Source organism: Pithys albifrons, chromosome 2 (assembly GCF_047495875.1).
Source record: "Pithys albifrons albifrons isolate INPA30051 chromosome 2, PitAlb_v1, whole genome shotgun sequence".
NCBI lineage: Eukaryota > Metazoa > Chordata > Aves > Passeriformes > Thamnophilidae > Pithys > Pithys albifrons.
The window spans coordinates 69,792,534-69,807,993 of record NC_092459.1 but is presented as its reverse complement, the minus strand read 5'-3'; the positions used below and the strand labels follow the sequence as shown (position 1 = coordinate 69,807,993).

General features: G+C 35.8%; 1 protein-coding gene and 1 long non-coding RNA gene across 4 annotated transcripts in view; one reads left to right on the top strand and one right to left on the bottom strand.

Moving 5' to 3' along the window:
* Positions 1 to 15,460, bottom strand: part of PACRG (parkin coregulated) — a 228,692-nt gene that overhangs the window by 39,968 nt on the left and 173,264 nt on the right. The window lies entirely within an intron of this gene.
* On the top strand, positions 4,393 to 14,932 carry LOC139669032 (uncharacterized). Its single transcript, XR_011697159.1, has 3 exons — positions 4,393 to 4,563; positions 9,358 to 9,550; positions 13,786 to 14,932. It is a non-coding gene; the product is annotated as an uncharacterized lncRNA (long non-coding RNA).

The window sequence follows — 15,460 nt, the reverse complement described above, 5'->3', positions numbered from 1 at the left end:
AATGGAGATACAGAATCATTTATCCAGAAAACTAGTTTTGTATCTGACCATCTATACTGTAGAATATGTTATTTAGCTATGAACAGAAGTCAAACTGGACAACCTACTTATGCTTTTTGCCCTAAAGAATCACACCGAGGCATGGCCTTGCTTCCAATATAACAAAAAATATGTTAATTTTAGTGTGAAGCATCTTTAAAGAGAGCAACATAAAATAATCGTTGATACACACTGAAAAGGTGCATCTTCATCAACATGAGACAACAACAAGAAACTACGCGAAGCAAAGATCAAAGACCGGAAGGGAAATTACAGCAGATAAAGGAAACGATAAAAATATGTTCAAAATAGCTCATAGATATTGAACTTAGGAAAACAGCATTTTCTGAATGAACTCTTTAGTTCTGAATAATAGAATAAAACAATATTAAACCCAACAATTGCAGTTGGTTAACCATAACTATCCTTTACTAACATTGTAATGACTTCATTAACAGAACAGTGACAAAGGCAGCTTAGTTCCTGGTTTTGACAACATAATTGGACTTTAAACCACAGTTTTGGTCATCCAGAAACAAGCTACATATTTTACTGAATTCACAGAATAGATTCTGGTGAAACATTTTGGTACAGCATAACTGCACAGTGAAAGGGATGTTCCCTTTCTTCAAACATGCTCAGTAGCTTGGGACCCTTCCCAGGACACTGAAGATCACTTTCAGTTCTGGGTAAACTGGCACTGAACTATCTATGAGTTGCCACAGGTCACCCTTCATGAGTTACTTTTGAGTAGGAGAAGCTCTGAATCTAGTGTTTAATTTAATTTGCCTGATTTGATTCTAACACATCAGTGAAGAGATTGCAGAAAAGAATGAGAGCAATACACTTTTCAGTGTAGCTGTTACGCTCAGATTGTCTTACTTTTCCATGTAACATGCTGGCTCAGAATAATGGAGAGAACTGGGCCCAAGTTTCTGTGCTATAACCAGCAGAAACTTAGAAAACAGACTGGTCATAATATTAATTCCTTGTGCCTCCTGTTTGGCAAGGATGCTCAGAAAAGTCCATAGCTTCCATTACTTTGATGTTCATAATATCATACACTGAAATGGAACATGTTGACCTGATTAAGCCAGTACCTAATTCATTCTCAAATACTTTTTCTTCAATTTTTTCCATTTTTCTGTTCACCCAAAAAATACCTTTTTGTACTTCTTTAGTAATGACTCCTGTAGATGATTCAGATCTAGTATAACATCATTTATTTGCTAATTAGTACAAAAATTGCTAAAGAAAGCAACTAATCTCATCAAGATTTTAGCATATCTTCGAAAGCAGCATTTTAAATGTACTGATTGTTCTGCCAAACAATAACATTTCCACTTTACAAGTCAGGAAGGGAAGGCAAGGCCAGGCAAGGCAAGGGAAGTATGATCACAACCTTGAGAGCATGGTTTTCTTCAAATGAACAGGCCCTAAGTTTTCAAGTTAAGCTTGTATACAAATATTTGGAAAACACTCTTTAAAAATTCATTTTCATCACCCATTATGTTTATGACTACTTATATAGAAGAATATTTCTAGGATTGCTTATCTTTTCAAACAACTTCATTTCAAATTATAGAACTTGATTTTTTCCCATGGAAACAAAGGACTATTTCCTCTTCAGAGGAAGTTTCTAATCTAGTATAGAAAGTGCCTGCAAAAATACCTCTTGTGACTACATCTATCTAAGCCAAAGAGCTTCAATTTCTTCCTGTACTGAGCTAAAGAATTGGAAACTTTATGAAAAACAATCTGTATAGAAATATAACCTAATAGTACATGAAAAAAAGAACATACACACAAGGAATAAATCCTGCTATTTGCCATCAGTACACGAAACCTAAACCAAGAGAACTGCTAGTTATAATCCCCACCACTGCCTTGATCTGACTCCCTGCATGACCCCATGAGCCTGCACTGAGAATGTGGCTGGAATGAATAGCTGGTGTCTGGGACAGAGGGCAGGAGGTAGTGAAGCACTTCCCTTTTTGGAAGCAGCCCATATTTATGCTAGGCATTAACTATTGGGTAACTACCACAAGCTTATTTATAAAATGGACACAATTAGCCCCTAAAATCCTTCTGGAGCTGACCTGATCGGTCCTGTGTACAGGACAGACTGTGGGCTTGTGTTCACTAAAGCACATGTGACCTCACAGGATTACTGCAGGAAGACACAGAATGAAAGTTTGATGCTACCAGCCAGTTAGAAAAAAAAAAAAAGTAGTACTTTACAGTGATATTAAAATTGCAAGTGACAACAACAAGGAATGCAAACTATGCCTAATGTTTTTCAAAGCTTTTTTCTGGTGCTCTGAAAAAGACACTGTAATACCAGGTTATTCCACAATCTTGAAACTTCTGAAAACAATAGCAGAACTTGTAATTGGAGAGTACTTTGCTTTACTAAAGGAGTAAAAGGGAAAGATATTTGTGCAGATCTCTCTTTGCTATTAAATTCATTTTAATTTTCTTTCTTGAAAATATCCCTTCCTGACAAGCACATGAGAAAAATGCCTGCAATGCTTTTGGTACCCTCTAGATAAGCAAAGTTGAGACCAACCACTCTTCCAAATATCAAAAAAAGAATCCTTAAGAAAATATTAAAAAGAAGAATATGACTTGTTTGGCTTTGTTTTCTTTTTCTTATCCCAGAAATGATGCACAGGCACAAACTAAGATATTATAAAGCTGAAGCCTTCAATACAGTAGAACTAATTTGATAAAATGTGCTCTTTTTTTGCTCTACGTTCCACAGACTTTTAAACACTGACCCTACAAGAACATGAACAGTTATGTTTGCATAGCATATGTAACCATGTAAGGGGGTCATTCTAGGGGAATTCATTAGCAATATCTACAGTGGCAAATCACTTGGTTACGTCCACACAGGGCAGTGGAATCCTGCGGAGAGATGCCCAGGTCAACACCCAGTGATTCAACCCAATCCCAGCTGTTACCTCTGCTTGTCCATGAATTGTGTTGCATTTCCAGCTGGCTTGGCCTCAGCTAAGACAACTCAGAGTGCTGCTGCAGTGCAAGCACTTCCCAAGTATTCACCGGCAGACAGCATGAAACTATCAGGCCAGGAGCTGGGATACTGGTAATGACTGTGACAGGCAAACTCTAGTCCATGGGTGTCTGAGCTATTCCAGCATTCATATCTGCACACATTTATGCACAATTTATAAAAAAGAAACTGAAAACAATATGTTGAGATTATATTAAGATTAGAAATTCCTACTGAAATGAATTTGAGAAGACTACTTTATTCTGAGTCAGTTACTGAATTGCTGAATTAGCACTTTAAAATATTTAACAAGCCCTTTGTTTGGATGATACTTTTGGGCACATGGTGTGACTCTTGGGCATGGTCCTATGAAGGGTTAAGGGTTGGAATAGATGATCCCTGTGGGTCCCTTCCTACTCAACCTAGTCTGTGATTCTATGATTCTGTTTAAATAAAAATTAGAAACAATAACAAAAATGTCACAGTGTGTAAGTTACGTTCACTTTAACTCTTCACTATCTTGACAGCTTAAATTATTTGGGTTAAATTTATCTTAGATGAGAGGAAAAAAATCCCCTTGAAATCAGTAGCTATTGTGTGATGCTTCTTTAGACATGCATTTTTCCTTCTTATCAAAAAACTTTTGTCAATGATGACTATACCCAGTCCTACTTATTTGCCAGGTAAGCCTTACTTACATAAATTCAGTTTCATGCTGCTTGAGAAGTCAAAAAGCTGAAAATAATACATGGAAATATATGGTGAAAAAATCCTCTAATATGAAGATGATAAAGCCAATACACTGACATTTCCATAATCAAAAGTGTATGATAAGACATTTCTGTGAGATCAATCAAAGCTCGAGTATGGGATTTTTGCAAACCTATTCTGAAACTTCTTTGTAGTCAGCACCAGAAATGTTAAAATACATACTGAAGCTTTACATGTCTAGCCCAGAACTACAAAATACTGAAAAAAAATTTTTACTGTATTTCATTGTAAATATTCATTATGTTTTAGTTAGCACCAAGAAGAAAACAGCTCATCACAACAATAATCAACTAAGGAAAAAGAACTTTACTCCAGTGATGTACTAAATGATTTGCTGTGAAAAAGTATTATTAGAAATACCTTGTCTGGTAAAAAAATTTTAAAAAGTATAGCAATAAAAGAGGAGGCTCTCTCCCTTTAAAGACATGCTGTGGATTGACTCCTGAAAGCCCAAGTTAATATTTACTAACTCTAAGCACATTCAATAGCTTCAGATTTCTTTTCTTTTAGTGGGGCCACTGCTCCTGTAGTTTGAAGACAGAGCAAAGCTGTGAATAGTGCCTAAGAGCAAAACTAAACCACAAGTAAATGACTTTTTTAATGTGAGACCTTCAACCTCAATTCCAGCTCCCCAGAGGCCATCTTTGACTCCTTCTCATGTAATACTCTCACAGGCATCAGCTGGGGATAAAGATTCTTCCACAAAGAGACTAATGAAGAAACTGCTGCAGAGAAAGGTGAGCTTACAAGTCTCTCCTGACAGTGGGGAAGTTAGGGCAGTGTCATTCAGAATGGCCAATTTAAATAAATGTGCTGTAGGAGCTTAATAGTGACTACAGATAGCAAGGGCAAACTAAATAGCTGTTAAGCCAGTCAGTGAAGGCTCCTGCTCAGGTAAAGTAGTGCTCAAAATGAATTAATTTTGGGTATTATGCAACACTTGCTGGACTGCTTGAGATGCATTTGTTAGTGTTTTGTGTTACTGGACCCTTCTTAGGACTTGTTATGACCCAATTAAAAAAAATTGATTGATTTTACATGGATAAATTACCATTCCTGTCTGTATCATAAGGACGGCTGGAGGCAAAGGAAAAAAGTCAGATTTTTTTACTTAGTGGCTGATACAAGCAGTGCAAGTGTTAAGGTTGTCAGAACTTATGAAGGAACATCCCAGGGAAGGAATGAAATTAACCACTTTACTCATAGATGGTGAATTTTTAGTTACATTTTATTTCTTTGCTGTAGAAAGATTTTCAATCTTTTAAAGTATAATTTGTTTGAGTTTAAACTCTTTTGACATCCATTCTGATATTCTATAGTAACCGAAAGGTCTTGCATGATTTCACAATATATATAGTAATTCTTCAAGTAAAATGTTTATATCTAAAACAGTGCTACTTTCCTCCATCCCCACACCCTCTCAAAAGTTGGAACTGAACATTACAATTTCACAGAAACATGAATTTTTAAAGTTATGTTTATTGATATGGCATATATTTTATTCATTTATTATGTCAGTTTACATCCTCCTATCCGTGATGTTGATTTCATATCTCAGCATTCCTATGTTCAAGAGCCCTCCTCATGTGTGGCTTTTGAAAAGCATTCCTTTGCCGTTTTCACTGTGACAACATTAGGTGGTTTTTGCCCTTTGTCCAAATAGTCAAGGAGGCATCTGAGATGGGTTTATTTAATGACTATGAATACAGAAAATAAAAACTAAAAAAAAAATGGTAGGGACATGATGCCCTGTTAGAGCAGTGGTTAGGTATTTGCTGGTTCACCTTCAGTTATGGAAGATAACTGAATGGATTCAACTTTCATAATGTATCGAGACTGACAGCAGATCGTACAGCATAACACAAACATGTCTGTGCACACCATTCATTTATCAAAGCAAAAACTCTATACAAATAAAAGGCATACCATAAAGCTGTAAGTGCAACTCTTTAACAAAATGTTTGTATTTTAAAAGGGTGTAGCAGTCTTACATAAATTAACTTTCCTATTGAAAGCTACTTTTCTGCTACCAATTTAAACATTAGTATTATTTAAAGTTACTGAACTTCATTTACTAGAATATAATAGAAAACTCTTAGCTAAAATATTATTACTTACTCTATTAAATGCTTCATGTCTCCTTATTTACTACCTTCATTAAAAACACCATGGCTATTGTTATAAGGGAAGGATATCAGAAAAAAGTGTTAAATATTTATCCCACCGTTTTACCTAGTAACTGAACCTGCAAAGTGTTTGTTTGTGAATTAAGACACACTCTTGCTCTGTAAAACAAGCCTCCCTTTCACATCTGCTTCTTCTCAATAAAAAAAGACTTATGTCCACTAATAGAGGTTGTATACACTAGATTTCATGAAAAAACATACTTCTTCAAATTGAAAATGTAACATGTCTCCTTTTCATCTTCTAGTAGCACTAAGTTTAACAACAAAATAAAAAATTAAACTATATTTTTGTGTTTAAAAAAACCCCAAACTGGAAATACTTGATTTGTTCCTCAAATTAGAGATTCACTGCATCATAAGGAATAGTCCTGTAGAGAGGCCTTTTCTGTTTGTAAAAAATGTCTCTGCATAAATTTATCTCAGTTCAGGAACTCCTACATAGCCCAAGATGACATTAAATATAGCATAGCATATGGGAAGTTATTTTGCTGCTATTATGCATTTGTCATCATATTTATTGATTTGGTATAATATTTTATTTTAAATAAGATCAATACAAAAGATCCTTGTTATCCGTGCTAGGTTCTTGATATTATTTTATAATTTTTTTTCCCTTATCTGTCTTGTAGAAGTAAAATCCAGAAAGACTTTCACTCATCTGTGAGTGAAGTCAAAGTTCACATTGAGCTGTACAAGACAAAATGAATCCCAGACTAAAATATCTGTCTCACAATTACAGAATAAATGAAAGTTATGTCTGGTTCTTCAGGAAATAGTAGATTTGACACAATGCTAATTCTAGAGATAAATTATATTGCTAACACAAGTACAAAGAATTTGTCAGAAATTACTACTGTCTTTTAAATAGTGCTCATATTTAAAGTCATGATGTCAGTAAAAATGCAGAAGGCAGAGGAAACATTGGTGTAAGAACAGTCATAAAAAAAGTTACTTCCATATGTCATTACAAAGCTAGCAGCTGTGTTGATGAAATCACAATTCCTTTCGGTGACATCCATATGGAATGCAGAGCTTTGACATTACTCTTCGGTAAAAGCTGTGGTCTGATTTTCTGCATGTATTAGGCAGTTGTCAATTCTATTTGAGATTTTATTCCAAAATAAAAATGTTACAGGGCATATTTCTACAAGAAATTCAGTTACATTTGTGTGAAATATGTTGTGGTGGGCTTTGTTCCTGATGTAAAGAAAATTGTCTGAGTCACGAAAATCATCAAGTGATTCAAGTTGTTTCTCATCCACCCTCCTGCTCAAAGTGGGATCAGTTATGAGATCAGATCAGGCTACTCAGATCTTTGTTCTGCTAGAAAACACCAAAATTGGAGACTTCAGAGCCCCTGTGGACACTATTTTCTAGTGCTTGCCTGTCCCAAGGATAGCTTCATACAGAAGTTTACAGCAGAAATTACCTGTCTAAAATTTCCACAAACTGACTTGAATTTTCTACTAGTTAACTATCAGGCATGTTCGAACTTTAATTTCTATTGTACCCTCTTTGGGGCTCTGTTTTTTGAGTGCAAAGCCATGACAACTTTTGAAGTGTATTGAGAAAGTAGTTCATGTTTTATACTTCTCATAGATCTCCTAATCTCTTAATCCTTTAAAGAACTCCACTTCATGATTCTCCAAGTCTGGGAATGGCCCATTTGCATCACAAGACAAGAAATCTGAAATTATGAAGGTACCCATTGCAGAGGGAATTTTACCGCATCTAAAGCACACAAATTTTCAGAACTTCGTGGCCCAGCCATTGTCACTGAGAGACAGCAATGGCATATCCTTTTCCCACAATGTGAGTGAGGAAATGCCCTTGCTTACCAGTCATCTTAACCTGGACATTATGATATAGTCAATGGTTATAATCAAGATGTATAAATAAAATTATATGCAAGCCATACTAGACAGCCATAATCATTGTTTCTGACTTAATTAAGCTATAGATCATTATATGACATAGTCAGTATAAACAATAAGTGGAAAAGAAGTCAGAGATGTTGCTTCCTCCCTATGAATGCCTATTGCATTTTGAAATACTAAGAAAAGTCAAGAGGAAAAAGAAGGAACTGAGAAAACCAGGGAAGACTAAGAAAAAGCCACAGATCATTTTAATAGAGGGTTTAAATATGGGACATAATGTATATCAAAACAAATCACATAGAGAAGAAGTAGTTGCACATAACAATAATTAATTGAAGATGTTGTGTTTGTGCCTATCTTTATTAGCTACTTCTCCCTGCCATTTATACCAAAACAAGGTGAATAAACACCCTTTATTTTTAAGGTGAAGTGTTTATTTGATACCATAAAATGGTATAGGGAAAAAATAGACACTAAAGAATAGTAAATAAACTACAACAGGTTGTACCTGTTTTGTGGCCTATTATCTTTCCTTAATTGTCCCACCTGATGCTACAAAAGTGAGATTATTGGAATTTCCACTTTAAATTAAATTAAGCTAATGAAGGTGACTGGAAGAGTCTGCCAGTAGTTCTACATATGTATAAACAGCAAAGGAAACGGAATTTTAAAAAGTAGATTAAAGTTTCTGTTTTATGATATATATAGTTCACCTGAACAATAAATGAACTTGTCAGGGCTCCAGGTGCACTAATGGTCAGGGTTACCTGTTGGAGGTCTCAGTGCTGGCGGGGACTGCTGGACGGACCTCAGGCCACCGCTGGCTGTGCTGTTGGTAGACCCTGTTACCAGCTCTGTCGCTGTGTTTGCATCCTGTATGGGACTGTGCTCACTGGTAAGAGTCACCAGCCTGTGCTGGGGTCACCTTTGGCTCCTGGCTTGTCCCCCCGTCCATGGAGCTGTGCTGCTGTTGCTTCTCCCTGACAAAAGTGCAGGTCCAAAATGAGCAAGTACTGCCAGGAGAACTGGTGTCTTTCCAGGTCACAGGAGGGTAGGGTGGAGAAGTCAGATTGCTAATTAATGAGCCAGAGTGACTTTTCTGTCTCTCATCCTAAGCAGGTCTGTTGTCAGCAACATTAATATGATTTTTAAAAACAAATAGTTTGGGTTCACCGGCTAGTCAAGTAAGATTTTTGCTCAAAGCTTCTTCTAAGAACTACTTTTTAAAATGAAACTGCAATGTGGCTTTTTTTTCAGTAAAAGCAGTACTTGGTGGTACAAAAACCTAAAAAAACAACCACAAAAAATACCCATTTACGAAACACCTGGATGGTGGAGTGTTTGTCATTCCGCAGCTCCACCCAGCTTGACTTTAAACACCTAAAGAGGATTGAATTACCTGATAACAGAGCATTGAAACCTTGACTACATAGCTCTTTCATTAGATTTGTCACTGTTGCTCTTTCAGTGTCACATAGCAGTGGGAAGTTTAGTGCAGAGAGGTCACAAGATGTTTTGTCATGCGCCCCATCTGGCTTTGGGGAGACGCCATGGCATGTCTGAATGCTGAGAGCCAGTCTATGCAAGCATTCCCTTCATCGCTGGCATTGCTGGAGCAGCACCCTGTGAGAGCAGTGAGTGTTACAAAGACTATAAATATGGTAAGTATTCGGAGAATAGAGGCTGCTTCAGGATTTGGATGATCATTTAAATGCTACTGAAAAAGCTTGAAAATTAAAGCAACAGGTGCTTTTTCATTGCAGAATCAAGGAATAGCAGGCAATATTAATTTTGTCGTTCATTTTAGACTACCTACTGATTGAAGGCAAAACTGCTACTGTTAAAGCATACACACGTAAACAGAAATTTTCTGCATTGATGCTCTGTCTTGCTGCTTTGTCATCAACACCTTTCTCTTTTTAGTCCTAGTGTATGTGGCAGTAACTACATGGCACACAAGTCCTGTGTGAAGGCATCTGAACTCTGAAAGCTATTTTGCCTAATCCTTTGTCTCACTCTCCTGCAGGGTTAGCTTGCTAGAGCCAGTGTACCCACTTTTAGTAGTCCCAGTACCTGAACTAGGTTTCTTAGAGGTAGCTTGTCATACTGCTTTGTGTAATAATTATCCTTACTGTCTGTCAGCTACTAGAAAGCAAGATGCTTGCCAAGTATTTTAAATGCACTTAAAGATCAAATAATTTCTAAATGACAATGTTCACAGTACCTTTAATTGCAATTTCTTAAGAATTTCCTTTTCTCACATGATAAACACAACTGGAGGTTTCTAATGTTTACACATTTTTATTCCCTCTTTTTCAGTATGGTGCAAATTATTCCACTGAATAGATTACATTCAGGGTACTGAATGGAATCCCTGATGACTGTGTTTTAGAAGCCTTTCAACTATGTTTTATATAGTAAAGAAAACAATACACATTGAGTGTTAAATCATGGTATAAAAGCACCTATAAAACTGACTGCTGGGTTTTTTAAATGGCACTTAAATCCTGATTTATTTCCCTGAATGCATCACTTCTGACAATTAGACTGAGATAGGTGTCTGGCTACAACTGTAGTTGTTTACCTACACAAATTTGCCTCTTCACTTGCTCAGTGAAGCCTCAGTTTCAATGTTCAAATATCACATGGTAGTCACAAAAAAATTGGAAAATGCTATTGCTTCTGTTGGATAACAGGACTAGCATAAAGAGAGATCTATGAAAATGCAAAAATTAATAAATATTCTGTCTTAACAGTCAAAAATAAAATTTCACTCATGCTGAGATAGAACTGAGAGTATATTTCTCAAATGTAAGCATAAAAAAGATGTAGTAATTGTCCCAAATTAAGTACCAAGATGGCAGGAAATTCAAAGATGAGATCATACCTAGATAAAACCCCAATGCTTTGAGCTAGCCATGGTCTATTTCTTTTCTATAAATCCTGTTGATCAATTCTGTATTTGGATTTGTGTTTGTGCAAACGATTTAATTTCATGCAGTCAAAACTTGGTTTAATATAATTGGGTGCTTATGGCCCTCAAAACTTTGTCCATGTCTGCATATTTAATAGCACTTAATTTTTCAAGACTTTTTTCATCTATTTATCTGGTGTATTGCAAAATTATTTGGCTTATTATGAAGACTTCCCTCTCAGTATGAGCTATGGAATTACAGTAAGCTATTAATTAAGATATGAAATAATCACTGAAAGGAGAAAAAGAGTGAGAGGGCAAAGACAAAAGTCAGGAGAACAAAGAAAAGGGAAAAAGTTAAAAGGATGAATTTTTAAGAAAAACATGGACATACTTTTATATTTAATGCATTCATATTGGAAAGACATAGTCTCATATAAAAATTTGTATAAAAATTACATCTCATTTCCTATTTTTTTTATACTTAAGAAATCTACACTGGTGGTTGGCACTTGCCACTGAACCCTGATCTTATCAGTGGATCTTGGACTGTACATGTGGAATGTATTTCTCTGGTACCACACATGGAGTGCTGTTATTGCAAACATGCGTGAGGAGTTCACAAGCGTTTGATGTGTGAACACAGATTAGTTTGTGATCTCACCATCTGTAGTTCAAAGTTAATACCTTTTTATTTTGAACCTCTTTATGCATAATGGAACTGAGCATCAGTGTTATGATGTAACAGGTATGAGCTTAAAACTAGAAATAATTTAAAGCTGTGTTGCTTTCATCACATATAGAGTTGTCTTCAAATATGTCCAGTCTAAAGTTGAGAAACCAGACCTCACAGAAAGTTATAACAAGTCTTCTATGCTCTATTCTCACCCTGCCTCCTTTTGAGCTCTGCTCCTTTTTTCCCCTTTATCTACTGTACTCTCCTGTTTTTATGCATCCTTGTCTGCTACACAGTTGATTTGGACTTGTCCTTGCTCCCTTGTAAATGAATAAAAAACTTCACTTGAAGCTCAGGACATTTTCTTGGTGATAATGTTTTTGGTCTTCTAAGCTTTAAAAAGGTAATAGGTCTATTAAAACAACAAAAAAGTTTTAATGTGCGGAGGAACAGATAGACCTGTTTCTTAAATATGAGAAATTCCTGAAAAGAGACCATGCTTACCACACAACATACTTTCTTAATAAAGAGTAGGCAACAAAACCAGGCCAGTTGATTTAAGCTGAGAGATCAGACACATTATTTAAAGATTTTCTTCTCCAGTGTACCTAAGAAGAGTGACTTGGAATGAACTGAACTCCCACCTGTTTTGAACTATTGTAACTGAGAATCTCTGTCTTGATTTATGTAAAGCAAATATAACACTATTCCTAGCTTCAGTAGCACAGCATTAGTTATCTGTTCTTTGGATGTCATTTTGTCAAAGCTCTTAAATTGTGGAAGTCATCTGGTGTTCTAAACAATAATGTTGAAAGAAAATGAATTTAAAAAAACTCAACCAACCAACCAAAAACTCCCCAAATAATCATATCTATGGCTCTTTTCCCCTTCATTGAGCTGAACATAAAACCATAGAGGCTTAGTGCTGAGGCTACTGGCAAATACCTTGATAATCAGTTGTCAAGAAGAGCTCTGCCACACATTTGCTTTTCTGACAACCCAGAAGCAAAATTGCCTAGCTCACAATTTTCAAAAATTTTGACAGAGCTTTTGTACTTCAGTACAAAAGAAAGCAACAAATTCCAGTGCTGTACTGAATAGTAACCTGACTATAATCCTACTAATGGAGTCAGCGAACATGAGGATTGCTGACAGAGAACAATAGAAAGATTTTTTTTCGTAGGCATTAATAAAGTCTGAATGTAGTTTTCAAACCTGCAATAAAATGCTTTAAATGTTATGAATATACTTAAAAGTAAGTAGAGCTTTCTCTGATAACAGACACTGCATATATTATTTCAGTGTGCTTCTGCATTGAAACACTAGTAAATATTGATGTAAAAGGCCACTGATGTATGGCAGCAACCAAACAGAATATCAGGAAAGGTAAACATGAACGCTAAATGACATAACACCTACCTGATCTTTGCCAAAGGAGGCAGAATGATTCCTTCACAGGTAAGCCTTCAACTGCCTGCAATTTCTAATGATGCACTGATGGCTTGGATTTCTGTACACATGCTTGAGCTAGAGGGTTGTGGATAGTCGCACAGAATCAGTAAATTGAGACCCCAGGAGCTAAAAGAGTTTGAGACCTCCACAACAGCTAATCCGGTGACAGCCATGAGCTTTATAAAGCCACAGACGTCTGCACCTGTCCAAAGCTTGACAAAGTGTTTCAACAAAAACAGACCCTGTGGACTTGGAAACTTTGTTTCCATAAATTTGGGAAGAATTATGTTCATCTATAAAAAATAAATGGTGGTGGACAAAATACATTGGGCCTAAATATAAGGCATGAAAGAATATAGTCCCATGTTTATGAAACAGACCAGGCTACTAGAAGCAATGTATAATAAACTAGTTTAAAGACAGAAATTTTGTTAGCAAATCACAAAGAAGATGTAATAAATAAGGAACATGGGTTTTACTGACGACAAACCAAAAAGAGAAACACAGCCTGTCTCACAGTCCCACATTTTAAACTATGCATGCTATGATTATAGTCATAAACAACAGATAGTGTGTCTATACAGAGAAAAACAAAGAACAGTTCTTTCTTAGGAACTGTCTGTAGGAAGAATATACAATTTAGTCAACAAGAGAGATGGAATAACCTCTTGTATTCTTTCCAATGACTATAGTTTAGTATTTAGCAGAAGGAATGTTTTTGTTCTTCTCTTGTGCTTTTTCTCTTCTCCTCCTTTTTCCGGCAAAGCATGGATTTTTTTGTGTCCTTGCACCCACTCAGACAAACAGTATCCCCACTATTTTAACGTATTCTAACCCACAGCACTTTTTTTCAGACAGATGCCATTGCTGTGCTCCCTGACCAAGAAGGCAACCTTCTGACCTCTGCCACGAATGCACATAGATGATCAGACAGCAGATAACACTCCAAGTAACAATTTCTTCTACTGTCCATGATGACAAACTGTATAGCGATCCTAGTCCAGCAATGCTGTCCTGAAATTGCCCTGTCAACTCACTGACTTCTTCATAAGTATGGGGTAGATACTAAATTAATTTGTGAACATGTGTTCTTTCTTTCAGAAAACCTGAAACTGTTAATAAAAGGAACAGGTGAAATTCAGCCAAAGTCTTACATACTAAAAGGTTTTCGAAGATGATAAAATTTTGTTTGGTGACAACAAAAAAGATTTTCTTAGAATAAGTTTCATCATCACAAATAGTTTTTCTGTTCTAGAAAATAGCCATACTTTCAAAGACAAAAAAGCATGGGATGAGCATTTTTGTGTTTTGGGACCGAACGTCTCTATGTACTCTGACAATTTCTATTCAGCTTATGGACAGGTTCAGAGAAGAAAAAAATTGCTCAGAATGGAAAAGAGAGCGACATGTAAAATTTCCACATAAAAATATGATGCAAAGTGAATGTTGTCCAAAGCTTGACTTGAACTGAATGTACTTTCTTGCATTTGACATTTCCTGGGATTGTTAATATACTACTGAAAAATCCTGATTTCTTTGCAGAAGTATTTTTAAAGAACTTGTTTTCTCGCGGCTTCTCTGTTAGTCTTGAAGATTCGGATATGTTAAGTACTGGAAAGCAAAGTAAACTTTTAATATGCAACCTGCAATAGAACTATTTTTTGTTTGACACTTTAACTGGTTTTGTGCAAATGCAAGTATAAGACTATTTAATTCCAATGTGAAGGAAATGAAAAAACTTGTTCATAAATTAAATGTGAATTTTGGAGTTAAACTGGTAGAATCTGAAGAGCAGTAGGTCACAAAACATAGATTATGCTATTTTATTCTCTTTGGCAAATATATAGAAAAGTGCTTTAAAAACATAGGTGATCTCCTGCTTACAGAAAGTTAGTGACATTTCTTCAGTTTCCAGATAGCAATTATAGTCTTCAAGTGCTTAAGAATCTTAAGAAGGTTGCAACTAATTTATGTTTTTTCTTGGATGCAATTTTTGAAACAATGTCCTTTTATCTTTTTTTTGTTCTTTTATTTTTTTAAGTATATTTGTTCCAGGTGACAAAACTTTTAAACAAAGGGTAAATCTACCCAAAATGCCAAGTTGGATCCAGTGTATGTTTAAACTGTCAGTTCCTTAGTATCTTCCAGAAATTAAACTATGTAATGAAACCAGGAGGCTTTTTGCGCCTCTACCTCCCACAATTACTCCAGTTACTTTGAGAAGACAAGTGTTATTAAGTCTTTTGAGTCACCACATATTTGCAGTATAAATTAATCCTATTTGCATACAGATTTATCCCAAAAGGCATCTTTGCAGGATTTTGTAAAATATTGAGAATGAAGCTACTTCAGATCAGCACAAAGGGAACATTCCACAGACAAAGTTCCTCATGGGAAACTGCAATTAATGAATGAAGAATGAGAGGAGCTTCATTAGACAACCATATTAACCCATTGGTGATTGATTATGTAAAGAGAGGAAATCTGTCATGTGGAGAAGACTGATGTAGGGTCTTAATTTAGGGGTAA